Consider the following 13,254-nt stretch of genomic DNA (forward strand, 5'->3'; position numbering starts at 1 on the left):
CCACCACACACCACAGATGTCAATCAGCCCTTTTGGGGAAGAGGATGTGAGGTAAAGTCTCCCTCTAGAGTAACAACCTGGCCTCGTGGGAAATGCCCTACATTGGAGGACACCGAGTTAGTGCCAGGTGACTACTCTCTGGGAAGTGTATGAATGAACATTTCAGCTCAATTTCACCTCTCGGTGAGTTAGAGCAAAAGGCAGCCTTGGATCGGGATTCCCAAATCTAGACTATACCAAGTCTCAGTGCTACTGCGTTTATGTAGTTCCTTGCAACCTTTCAAAACATTGTCACCATGCTGGCTTTCAGCCGAAGGGGCTGAGGTCAAATAGCACAGCTTAACAGTTTACGGCGTCCAGTTTACAGATGTACAAACCGTGGCTGAAGTAAATTAGGGAACTTGTCAAAGCTAGACCAGGCTGGGCTGGAGCTGGACTCCGGGTTTAGGCACACTCAGCTTCCTCTTCTGTCACATTGTTCCCTATCTCTGCCTTTCCTCGCTCCTTTGAGATACAGGAGACTGGGCAGGTAGTGACAGTGTAAGCCTTTAATCCCAGTACTGAGGAGGCAGAGAGAGGCAGGCAGATCTCTATGAGTTCAAGGCCAGCCTGGTCTACAGAGAGCGTTCCAGGACAGCAAGGGCTACACTGAGAAAGCCTGTCTCAGAAAAACCAAAACCAAACAAGCAAAAGGTGCAAGAGATTCTGAGGCACACACAACACCTCTTCTCTCTGCTCTATGAGTCAGGTCTCTACCCTTACTGCCTTTGAATACATGAAGAAACAGAAACACCAGCCGATGAAATGACTTCGAGCCCCAGAACCTTAGAACTGAGAGAGACCTTCCAAGTGGTGAATTCCAGGTTCCTCGTTTTACAGGAGAGAAGACACTCCGCAGATTAAATGGCACGGTCACGGTCGCCAGGCTGTTCGCGGTGGGGGATGGAAACCACAGTGTCCATCACACTGGGCAAGTGTTCTTTCCGTGATCACGCTGCAGTGTGCTCCCTGTTTGCCAAGAAGCCCACAGCAGAGATCAGATGAGAGACCTGGGCCATCAACCAACATCCACTGAGCATCCCCTAGTGTGTGCAGATCCACTGGGCCCTCGGCACCATCTCCACCATCCACCTTTGCCCTGAGGGACCAAAGGGTTGAATTGCAATTCAACTTGAATAAAAAAAAATCCAGATAGAATTATTTTGCTTTCTAATCTTGCATCAGTCTGGTCACTTAGCTCCTTTCTCCTTTGCATAACATCAGTTTAAAAAAAAAAAGCTTTTTTAAAGGGTAAAGAACTTAAGATATGCATATATGGTGATAAATGTATATACAATTATACACATAATATAGCCTGGAAATGTTTTGTTTTGTTTTTCAGAAAGGGTCTCACTCTGTTGCTCAGCCTAGCCTGAAACTTGCAGCAAGCCTGTTTTGGCCTCCCAAGTGCTGGGAATTACAGGTGTGAGGCACCATGGCCAGTTGGACTTAAAATCTTAGCGTTTACTATCTCAGCTGCAACCGTGTGGCTAGGAGGCACATGGCTAACTACTCATTTTATTAAGAAGTCCCGAACTAGATTCATCTAGAGATGCGTCTCACAGTAGGTCAAGGACAAGATTTTGTTTTGCCAAGGAGAATATTGCCCGGTAGTGGTGAAACAGGCACTCTGGTTAGTTCTATGGTACTTTGGCAAGTATATTTGATCTGTTTGAGGACAGCCTGGGGAGGCAAGGAGCAACATTTGCCGAGGTGTTCTCATGTTTATGCCCAAGAACACCTTAGTCACAGGCCCTGTGACTACCCTTTATGGATGAATGAAGACATCTAGTCTCCAGGGATTAAGTACCCTGGCCACGGCCACAAGGCCTTTTGGTGGCTAAGCCAAAATAGAACCCTGATGCTTGCAAGCTCCAAAGCCTGTGTCCCTTACAATATCACACCTACCATGGCCTCTGTGCCTTTGTTTGTTTTAGCAGCTGAACTGTAAGCTGAATGCAGCAATAGCAAGGACAGGACTCTTGGTGTCTATCCAGCAGGGCAGGACAAGCAGAACGAACATGTTACCCAACCTGAGAACCTGGGGACTTCTTAAAGACATCAGTCAAAGGCTTCGGTTTGTTTTTGTAATGTGAGCAGATGGGGAGTTTGGGGGCAATTTTTCAGCAAACTCATTTGGGTACATAAGAAGTCTAAATGGCAAGAGGCCGTGTGGCCTGACAGATGAAAAAGGGGTTGTGGAAACACTTGGTGCCTTGGAAAGCACTGAGAAGATTCAGGGCTTTGCTGGCATGGTGTTTGGGGAAGAAGACCAGTTTAGCAGAGTCCACTGCATCTGTTACAAAGTCTTCTACGTTTTACACAGAGCTCTGGATTCCCCGCCCCGTCCCCTGCCTGTTCCTCTGCTGCTATTTTCAGCAACAGTAGCCGTGATCTGTCCAGTGGCCACGACCGTCACTCCAGTGTCCACATCTCCCTACAGCATCAGTACCCCAAACTTGGTGCATGATGAGTACAGAGGCCTGGGAATGTGAATTTACCTTCTCCCGTTGGTCATTATGGAATGAGCAGTCAACAGTACAAAAGCCCCAAACCCACAAGACAAAAATCTTCAACCTTTGAATTCCTTTACTGTGTATCCTCCAGCAAGATGCCAATCCCAGCACACGGAGGAAGAGACAGCAGCCCTTCAGGCAGCCCTGACCACATAGTGAGTTCCAGGTACACACACCCACACACACACACACACACACACACACTAACTTAACCTCTCTGCCTCAGGCTCCTAAAGCAATCCAAGAGCCCACTAGATATCTTATCTGTCTTCTTTGTAGGTCTCAGAGAGATGATGATGTTGCAAAAAACTTAGTCCAGCAATTATTGGGAGCAAAGCACTTTTGCATCAGTGTTCGGTCTGTTGCTATAATTGCAACACTAAAGTCTATATCCCAAGGTCTAATTGCCTCAAGACAAGGAGATCCTTTCACATACGAGTTTCTGTTGTACAAACCTTTCTCCCTCACCCCCAAGAAGTAGGGGCTTTGGTTCCCTGGCTTGGGGGTCTGAGGCAGAGACCATGGTGAGAGGAAGATAAATTACACAGGGTGGGGGGTCGGGGGAGAAGGTGCCATGGAGTGGATCATGAGCTCAGAGCTACGAGGGTCGGCCAGTTGGAGCAGGAGCAGCGCAGGGGGAACATGGCAAGTGGGATATTGGATTATTGACAGAGAAGTAGACAAGCTAACATGGAGGTTGCATATCTGCCCTGTTCCAGTGCTGTGAGCTTATTATAAATATAAAGGCTTTGTGTCTCCTATTTGGGAACTAAATGATCTAAGGTGGGGTAGAAACCCCCAAATAATATTCGCCTCAAAACACCGGGACTCTGCAACCCCGTGGAAAGCCTGCAGACCTCTTGCCCTGTGCTATCTCAGAAAGGGCCTCCTCTTTCCACCCAGTATCCCCTCACTCTAAAAGAGGCCTGGGAACTGGCTGCTCATAAACTCTTGCCTTCCCAAATATCAAAGAGACTCGGGCCTGGCTTTCTCTTTATTTCTATCAAGGGGCCTTTGAATCTAAGGGATTTTTTTTTCCTTCTTTCTGAGAATGAAAACACTACAGAATCTTGAGGGACCAGGCCCTAAAAGAAAACAGTCCAACTGGAATTGGTTCAAGGCCCTCGTGTCCAATTAAGGAAACACTCACATTCCTGCGCCAGCTCTGGCTCTATCTTTCTTTCTCTCCCTCCGTATCCACACAGGAATGCACTTCTGCAGCCAGAAGGAGAGGCTACTATCACCGGGACACTGCTGGCACCGGGGAGCACTCCTCTGGTGGGCTGGGCCTGTCAAGGCTTTAGACAAAGAGCAGGGACTACAAAATAATGCAGACACCTTCATGCCAACCCAATCCTGCTTCTAACCAGCCCAGCGACCCCCGAGAGACTCCGCCATACCTGCGGCATTATGAAAAAAGGAAGGAAACACTCCAGCGTTTCCCTCGGTAGAAACACACTTCTCGTTTTCTTTTCAAATAGATGGGATGTCGGCTAGCTTCCTCCAGGGGCAACAGGTCACAGGAGATCTCATACCCACTGCTCTTCCTCGGAGGAGCAAGCAGCCTGTGATGCCTCCAGAGAATGGCTTCTGAGCACTTCACTGCCTCTGAGCGGGTAACCTGAGCCAGCTCTAGCCTGCTGGAGTCCCTGGTGTACTTCACACCCACAAGGCACGCCTTGGAATCAGATAGCTGGACCTATCTTACACCCTTCTGCCTTGTCAACAGTTCCAGCAGGCATTAGCACTTACGATGTACCAGGAGGGTTGGCCAGGTCTCCTAGGACTTCAAGTCTCTTCCATCTGGTCTCTCCCATCTTTGTCCTTGCCCTCACCCAGACAAAGCCATTCCTCATTGTGTTTATAGGCAGAGGCATTGTGCCCAGCGAGTGAACACAACTATAAGAATTCCCTAACCAGCATCAGTGACTTCCAATGAACCACAAAGCTACAATGCAATGGCTTTCAACCTTCCTAACTCTGCAACCCTTGACTACAGTTCCTCATGCTGTGGTGACCCCCAACCATCTGATTATTTCTCTGCTACTTCATAACTATAACTTTACTACTGTTATGAATAGTCACTTGAATATCTGAACGTACGGGATATCTGATACGCAACCCCCAAAGGGGTTGAGACTCATAAGTTGAGAACCACTGCCCTAGAGAAATGGCTCACACACAGTGATAAGCGCACAGAGTGTGCTGAGACCCATGACTCCTCCTCTTTCTATTCAAGTTCCTGTTACAAAGAAATGAGGTGCTGTCTCTGATGCTGGGCATCACGTCAGGCACTAAGGAGGCAAGACTAAGATACCAGCTCCCTCTAATCCTGTGCGATAAATGCCACAACAGAGACACATGATCATGACAGAGCAACGAAGGCACTGTCATGAGCTGCAGGCCCTGTGACAGGGTGTGGAAGCTAAGCTCTACTAGAACAACGATTGCGCCTGGCTGTGTACTAATGTCCCTTTGACATCTGGCACATAGTAAGTGTGCTACAAATATCTGTTAGATGTTGCTGGGAAACGGGGCTCATATTAATATAGTTGATCTCAAAGGATGAAGAGAAGCCAGAGAAAGTCAATCTTGGCAACAGGGACAGTGCTAGCAAAGACTCGGGGGTAGGAAAGTACCAAAAGAATGCTGGGAACTAGAAGTGACCTATTGTCATCTACAAAGTTCAAGCAGAAACAAAACAAACAAAAAACACCACCACCACCACCACCACCACCAACAACAACAACAACAACAAAAACATGTGACTGAGTTACAAGTAAAGGAAATCTCAATGCTTCAAGTGAGTTTACTATTTTGCATTGGGATACATGTATGACTAGCCTCCACTGCATGCAGCCCACAGGCTGTAGGTTGGGCATGGAGAGGGCGTTGATAGGTCTTGGGAGGAGGTGCTGAAACTTCTTATGATGACAACTCGGGGTGGCAAACAGAAGGAATAACTAAGGCTAGAAAGGGCTTTGTGCTCTACGGAGGGACTGCACAGAATTTCTTGCAGAAAAAGTGGGGGCTCTCTCTTCTATATTGCAGAAAAGGGGGGCTCTCTCTTCTATCAGCCAAACCAATTCTCTGCAGGCTCTGTGACATGGGCTAGTGACCAGCTGGGAGGAGCAAGTGGGTCAGATTGAGTTTCTGTGATCTAAGTCTTTGGAAACTTCCCCTTCGGCCCCCTATAGGTTTACACTTCTCTGCAGCTGTGTGCACCCCTCTGCCCTCATGACCTAAGACTCCCTGAAAGCTTCCCAAGTTCCCAATCCTTCCTTTTCTTTTTCCAACAAAGGTCTATCCCGTGACTCCCTACGTTTCAGAACTGCCCGGCCAAGAACTTAATCTGACACATAAATTCTCGCTGCTACGAGGATGACATGTGGCCCCAGTCCAGGCTGGTTCACTAAGGTAGCATTTCGGGCAGGTGAGGGCAGGAGGCACTGCAGGACCATGGTGATGCAGGAGGGAGAAAGTTGGCAGGAAGTCTGGGACGGACACCAGCAGCAGGCACCCATAGGGACAGTCCTCCCCATCCACACGTGCCACACCTTCCTAGAGGACATCTGACTGGAATCCCTGACCTTTGCTCTAATGTGATTAATGTGACCAGTTCCAGTGATTAATGAGAGGAGAACAACAAAAGGTCCAGGGAGATGATTTTCTTCCCCCTAAGAGGAGAAAGAGACTCGGACCTGAAGGAACTCTTCTAGTTGGACTGGGAACTTGATGGTCCCGCACAGGTGTGCACTAGCAGAGGTCCCCTTGGTCTCAGTGAGGATGACCTGGACTGCGGGTCTTGGTGGCATCGGATGCCAAGTGCCTTCTCAAATGCTCCAGGACGTGCCAGAGGGTCCATGCGGGATGTGGAACTCGGGAGCAGGTATTTGGGGGCTCATCTGGCTGTCCCAGCTGCTGAGGGTGACTGGGCAGCTGGCTATCCGTACCACTCACCCTCATGGCTCAGGGCCACTTTGGAAACCTGGCCTTGCACTCACAGCTTCACTTGGAGCTGCGGCTTCTCCTCTAGGAGAGGAGAAGCTTCCCCAGTGCTAACCCCAGAGGCTTTAGGGCAGCCATTCTCCACCGTCCTAATGCTGGGATGCTGTTCCTCATGTCGTGACCCCCCCCAACCATAAGGTTATTTTTGTTGCTACTTCACAGCTGTAATTTTGCTACTGTTATAAATCCTAATGTAAATAGATGATATGCAGGATACATGATGTGTGACCCCAGAGGGATCACCACGGCCCACGGGTTCAGAACCACTGCTTTAGGGCAAGAGGCAGAGAAAACAGCCATGGGCATCTCAGCTCACCACCATTCCATATGGAAAAACTTACATCAGTGTGTAGTAGTGCACGCCTGTTATCCCAACACACTGCAGTCTGAGGCAGGACTTTCTGAGTAGGACTAGCCTGGGCTACTCTGTGGTACCTGGTCTGGAAGGAGGATGAGGAAAAGATGGTGTTACCTGGCATACACACATACATACACACATACATACATACATACATACATACATACATTCATACATATATACATACATACATTTATATATACATTCATACATTCATACACACAGAGACACACACACACACACAGACACACAGACACACAGACACACACATAACACACACACACACACACACACACAGACACACAGACACACAGACACACACATAATGCCACCACCAGTTCTCTTTCCTTGTTGGGGAGTTTACTCATCTGTAAAATGGCCTGATACCTGCTGTCCTTGACTGTACTGCACAGCCAAGGAGTAATAGTGACAGGGGCTCAACCTCCTTAGCAGAAAGGTGTAGTGGTCTCTGAGGACGGACAGTGGGAAAGAAAAGGGAAAGGGTGGAAGGAAGGGAGGAGAGGAAGGGAAGGAGGAAGGGAGAGAGACAGCCTCATCAAGGATTCCACTGTTGCTTATCAGTAGATAAACAGCAAAAGCACCAAGTGCAAGACTTTCTGGGTTTCCCAGCACAGCCAGCTCTAGAAGAGAATGATGCCAACAACTGTGGTCCATGCCCCATCTCTCCTTCTTTTGACACACCTTTTGGGGTGCATTTATTCAGGACCTCACACTCACCGGCATCATGTCCACAAGCATACACAGGACTGACGGCTGAGGTGTCTGGGTGGCAGGATCTGAATGGTCCACTAGTCCTCAGTGGCGGGCTTACAGGCACTGCCCTCAAAACCCACTCCGATACACCCAGGGCCACAGACACTCCCGTCGACATCTTATAGCTGGCAGTCTGATGGGAAAACGTTAAGAAAAACCACGGTACTGAGTGCCAGCAAGTCGCTCTGCTCTTTTGTTCTGGGAACTTCTGCATGTCCACACAAGCACACACGCTCCAGGCCAAGGGCATCTCAGACTTGAACAAGTGCTCTGCGTTCTGGGTCAGCGCTGGGGAAAGAACACCCACTCCCAGTCAAAATAGAAGCTTGTCCAATTCCCATTGTTTCGCCATCTTTTGTTCTTGTGTTTGGGTATTTCTCACATGTAGCAACCAACGCTTGCCAGTGACTTCAGGGAAACAGGTGTGAGGGACAGGCTCGGTGCCAACAGAGTTCTGTCTTCTTTCTGGAGGGCAGTGATTCATACAGGAGGCGACAGGAACATCACAGCACAGAACCAGCCACCAGGCTTGAGTGCCTTCTAGGAGAAAGAGGGGCAGCCAACAGGCTGTTACAAAGGCAGTGAGGGAGTGGGTTTTGATGGGAGGAGGGGGAGATGGCCAAAGTTGATGTCTAGACAGACCGTCAGGACTTCATCACTGTGGGGATGGAGGATTGGAAGAGAGGGAAATGGAACAGGCTTGAGGATCTCATGGAGTTCCCCAACGGTCTCCCGGCATTTGTAGAGTAGCTGCAGTGTTCTTGTCTAGCTATCAACGCGTGTCGTTTCTCGAGCTCTGGGGTCTGTGGCACTGTGGCTTTTCCTGTATAAAGGTCATGAACTTGCAAGGGTGTGCCATGGGCATTTGTACAGATTGGGTCCTGCAGAAGCCTTGGGATCGGCATCTGTACAAAGGAAGAGATGCCCAATAGAAGAAAGAGTAGAGTCTGGTGGGAAAAAGGGAATGGGAAACCTTGAGAACTCTGCAAGGGAATCTGGGGCAAATATCATCCATCGAAATATCTTTTTATGACAAAATGTCTGACCCTTTATTGCCTCGCCCTGCTCAGTCCATAGCATGGGCTGCCTTGAAAGGGTCTGAGCACAGGGGAGGCACATTTGGAAGACGGTAACAGCCAGAGGCAGTCCTGCTGGCCCACACTCATAGCCAGGCCAGACTCTTCCACAGAAGGAGATCTGGGTGCCTCATTGAATGTCTTCCACAGAACTCAAGGCTTGCAGCCCCGTCTCATCGCTTCTCTTCAGCTAGCTGTGTGCTGCACAGCACTGTAGCTGATTGATGGACTCCTCAGGGAAGACCTGATACCTGTTCATCGGATTCTCCCACATTGCAGGGGACAGAATAAAAACCCCCCAAGAAACTACTTCTCAACAGTGAGGGCACGGTGAGCCTGCATCTGCCACCATGTGGTCCCGCCTCCCCTCAGCTTCTTCTCCCCTCCTAGGTGGAGGCAGTTGGATTCTCTGAGAAGGAAAACCACAGCTCCTGCTCGTGGAATGGCAGATGATGTGCCCCGTCTTCCTTGTGTACGGCCCTTCAGGAAGCCCCAGCAGCTTCCTACCCAAAGTGAGGTGAGCATAAGACCGGGAGACCGAACCCAGGTTTCCAGGGAGTCCCCAAACAGGTTCTTTCTTCTGGCTTTTATCCTGGGGTTAAGTCAGGCCAGTAGAAGTCATTCTGGAGTCTTCCATAATTGCTCTTGCTGGAGTAGGCATTAGCCTAGCCGTTTATCTTCATGGAAGGTTTTTATGAGAAGCATCCCAGGAAACTCCCTCTGGGCCTTCCTGTAGGGCTGTGGTTGAGGCCTCTCCAAGACAATCGGGTTGAATGTTCTTAGTCTCTCTTAGAGACCCCACAGGGAGCCCGGGCATAGGAAATGATCATACGCACCTGAGGCAGCTCTGCTTTGAGCTTAGATTGGGAGGCTCATAGGTTGCTTTATACTTCAGGAATTCTGGTCTACATTGAAAACACTCCAGTATCGGTGCCTGGGGATTCACAGCACGGATCAAGGTAGCAACTGCTCTAGGCGCCACCTGCTCCTGCCTTCTATGTTTCTCTCTCCAGAGTCTCTCACTTTCTAAAATCCCGTGCTCTACTCTCGAGGGCTCTCGTGAGCGAGAATGCTTTCTAGAATGATGTTAAATGTAAATGACAAAACCAAGTAATGCCTTTGGGGGGAAACTGTTTTGGGGCTTATCTCTCCTTTTCTGTGTGGAACCACTCTGTAGGGATGGTGCGCTAGACTTTTAGGGGGCTCAGAGTATAAGCCCTTGCCACTGCAGTGCAAATTATGGTAGCACTTAAGAGAGGTTAGTGTGCAAATGGAGTCACAGAGCATCCAGACACGCTGAATGCATCACAAAAATCAGGTCTCCCAAGGGCCTGGGAGACAGGTCTCACAGCTCTCAGTTATCTAGAAGGTACTGCATGGCCAGGATCTGGAAGCCTGGCTGCCTCCCCCATTGTGATCCAGACATGGTGAAGCTTCTCCCTGGGCACAGCTGGGTTTATTTTGCACACCACAGATCTTCTAAGTGTTTACGTCGCTCCAGAATGCTCCATCTGGTCACCATTGTGGTGTTTCCACAAGCTGGACGTTTCTATCCTCGCTTTTCTCCTGCAATCCTCAACGGGCTGCCTGAGGCGTTCTTTCCAAGCTGACACACCCACAGGACTCCTCCAACTCCAAGTCCTTAGGCGGAACCTATCAGCACTGGAGAGATTGGAAACCAGACGTGTCCACCTTTCTGCCTGTTTGGAAGCCAAAGCTTCCTAGGCCAAACGCTGATAGCAGGATCTCTAAAGTGCTGTGCTTTGCCCAGGATTCTGGACGAACGGACAGGATGATTTCATCCCCAGGTGTCGAGAGGTCCAATCACCAGCAACAGACAACGCCTGTCAGCCACAGGGTGTCTATTACCCTTTGTCTCTAGGTTATTTCAGACCACTGGGAAAGGAGCGATGGCAGGAATGGGATCTCTTAGACTTGCCATGTAGAAAACATGAGTTAACCTTCCCCAGCTTCAGGCTTTTGGCTTGCCAAGCGGGGGTGGGGATAAGGACACCCCCCTGGCAGAGGTGAAGAGTTAAAAGAAACAGTAGGAAATACCTGGCGTGGCACGGGTGCTCTGTCTCTTTCGATGGTGAACCAGTTTCTGCAAACACAGTCATTTGAAGCCTCAACTCTTACTATTCCAGAGAGGCCTGGCCGTCTCCACCCACCGAATCAGAACCCTCATTTTAATTCGATTCCCTTGTTGTAGGTGTGCACATCATGGTTTGAGAATTGTCACTTTAGAGGTCAGGAGCCTCACCTTTGACCCTCGTGTGTTTAATGGCACATCTCCTGGCAACAGATAGTCAGTCAAATAAGTCTGCCCATCAAATTAAGACAATATTGACCTAACACAGGTGATCCCAGGTCAGGCTGGCGGTGCAGCAGCTCTGACCAGACCAAAGCTCCCTCTGCTCACCTGCACCGTTTACCTGCCCTCTCCTATCACCTGAGCAGTAGCCAAGGCCCTGGGGAGACTGCGGCTCCTGTTTACTGAGTAGGCACAGATAAGGTTTCTCACAACTCCACCTGGGCCCCTCTGCCAAGGTAAACTTGCTCTCCTGAACTGCTCCCTGACTGGAAAATGTGTCCAACTATTTATTTCTCACTCCCACTGGAAAAAAAGGTGGGGGGAGACAGGTTGGTGATGATGTCATTCTTTCCACAGAACTTCTCACAGGCGTCACATGTCACAGCCACTTCCAGGCACTGCTTGGGTTTCTCTGCACAGGACCTATGGTACAGAACTAGCCAAGGGTGCAAGTTTCCCTTCCTTCTTCTCCTACTCTGCCTGACCATCACCCCCAGCTGGGGCCTTGTCCCTCTGGGGACCCGAGAGCAACCTTGAAAAGGAACCTTAGTCTAGGAGGTGAGGCACTGTTTCCTTGATATTTCTCTCAAAAGTGAACCACCACTCCACTAAACATTTGGTATTCAGTGGGGCAGGGGGCCTGCGGTTGGTCAGACACATTGGAGAACTGAAGACAAAGGGTAAAAGATACTTTCTGACAGAGTCCACGAGAATTGCATCCATTCCAATCCTTGCTTAAATTATTGACACACTAATCTACTCACTTCACATTCTTTTATTGTAAAGTAACTAGTAGAAGCTGTGCCTGCTAACACACACCTGGGACTGCCGCCCTCAGGAGACTGAAGCAGGGTGGTTTCTGCATGTTTGAGGCCAGCCTGAGCTCAACAGGCTGGAGCAGGGCTAAGCTTTCAAACCAGGCTTCTGGACCCCGCAATGGACTCAGTAGGGTTGCGGCAACAACAGCCCCCACCACCCCCAATCTCTGGCCAAACCTAACAAAGATTCCTTCTTATCCATCCTCATGTTCTAGATGTGCCGTGCATGTGTCTCAGAGACCAGGGTGTCTGGGCTGCCGTGTTCGCCAAAGCTTATGAGGTCACAAATGTGAACCACACTTCTATTTTACTGGGTAGGGGAAATCTGCAGGCCACTTCTAACTCAAAGTAGATAGGAAATACAATCATCTGCCTGGAAGGCAGAGAGCTAGAAAATACTTAGTGCACCGCATTTATGACGGTCACATGAGCGTTAGCAAATATTAACACATTAGCCCTTTTGCTTTGTGTCTTTTTATTTCAAAGAAGGTAAATAGTTAGAAGCCTTGCGTGGTAGTGCACACCTGTCATCCCAGCATTTAGAGATGGAGGCGGAAGACTGCTTGCTGCAAGTTCGAGGCCAGCCTGAGCTACAGGGTATGTGCCAGGCCAGCCAAGGGTACAATCTCCAACAAAGTATTCCGAAAAAACCCAGAGGAAGAAAGGAAGGCGATCCGAGAGAGATACGGCTACGTTCCTCTCTGAAGACTTTATCCCAGTCCCTGCTCAGTCGCCAGAACTTGTTTTGAGTTCCACCCCAACCGTTTTCTTTTTATTGCACCCTGTGCACGATTACAAACATTGTAAAGGATTATTTACTGATAACGTATTATAAGCCTTTATATTACTCAGGCCACAAGCATAGAGAGAATTATAATCTGCACCATGCTTCTGCCTTGGCACCGTGATCGTGGGATCGTAATCTCTGATGACACATGCCTTTGTATTCCATTGTACGACTACAATACGGATTGCTTATCCCTTCCCTTGTTGATGGATATTTCGGTTGTTTCCAGTGTGGCGGTGAACATCTTCATACGTGTCTTCCCTGACTGTCTGCTCAGAGCGGAATCTCTGGACACGAACACTTTCGCCTTCATGAGCTCTTGCCAGATCCCGAGTGCTGTCCTCCAGAGTGTGCCTGAAACAGCTGCCAGCCCCGCCAGCGGTGCGTGAGACTTGGAGCTTTAACTGCTCTTTCCTAATACTTGGCACGAGCTGCACATTTTTACGGATCCGGTGGGCGGAACGGTAACTCTCTTTTGTTTTGCATTGTATCTGTCTAACAGTGAGAGTGTGCACCTTTTCATATCTGTTGGCCTTCTGGGGATTTTCTACTATTTGTCTGTAC

This window comes from Rattus rattus, chromosome 7, assembly GCF_011064425.1.
Source record: "Rattus rattus isolate New Zealand chromosome 7, Rrattus_CSIRO_v1, whole genome shotgun sequence".
Taxonomy (NCBI): domain Eukaryota; kingdom Metazoa; phylum Chordata; class Mammalia; order Rodentia; family Muridae; genus Rattus; species Rattus rattus.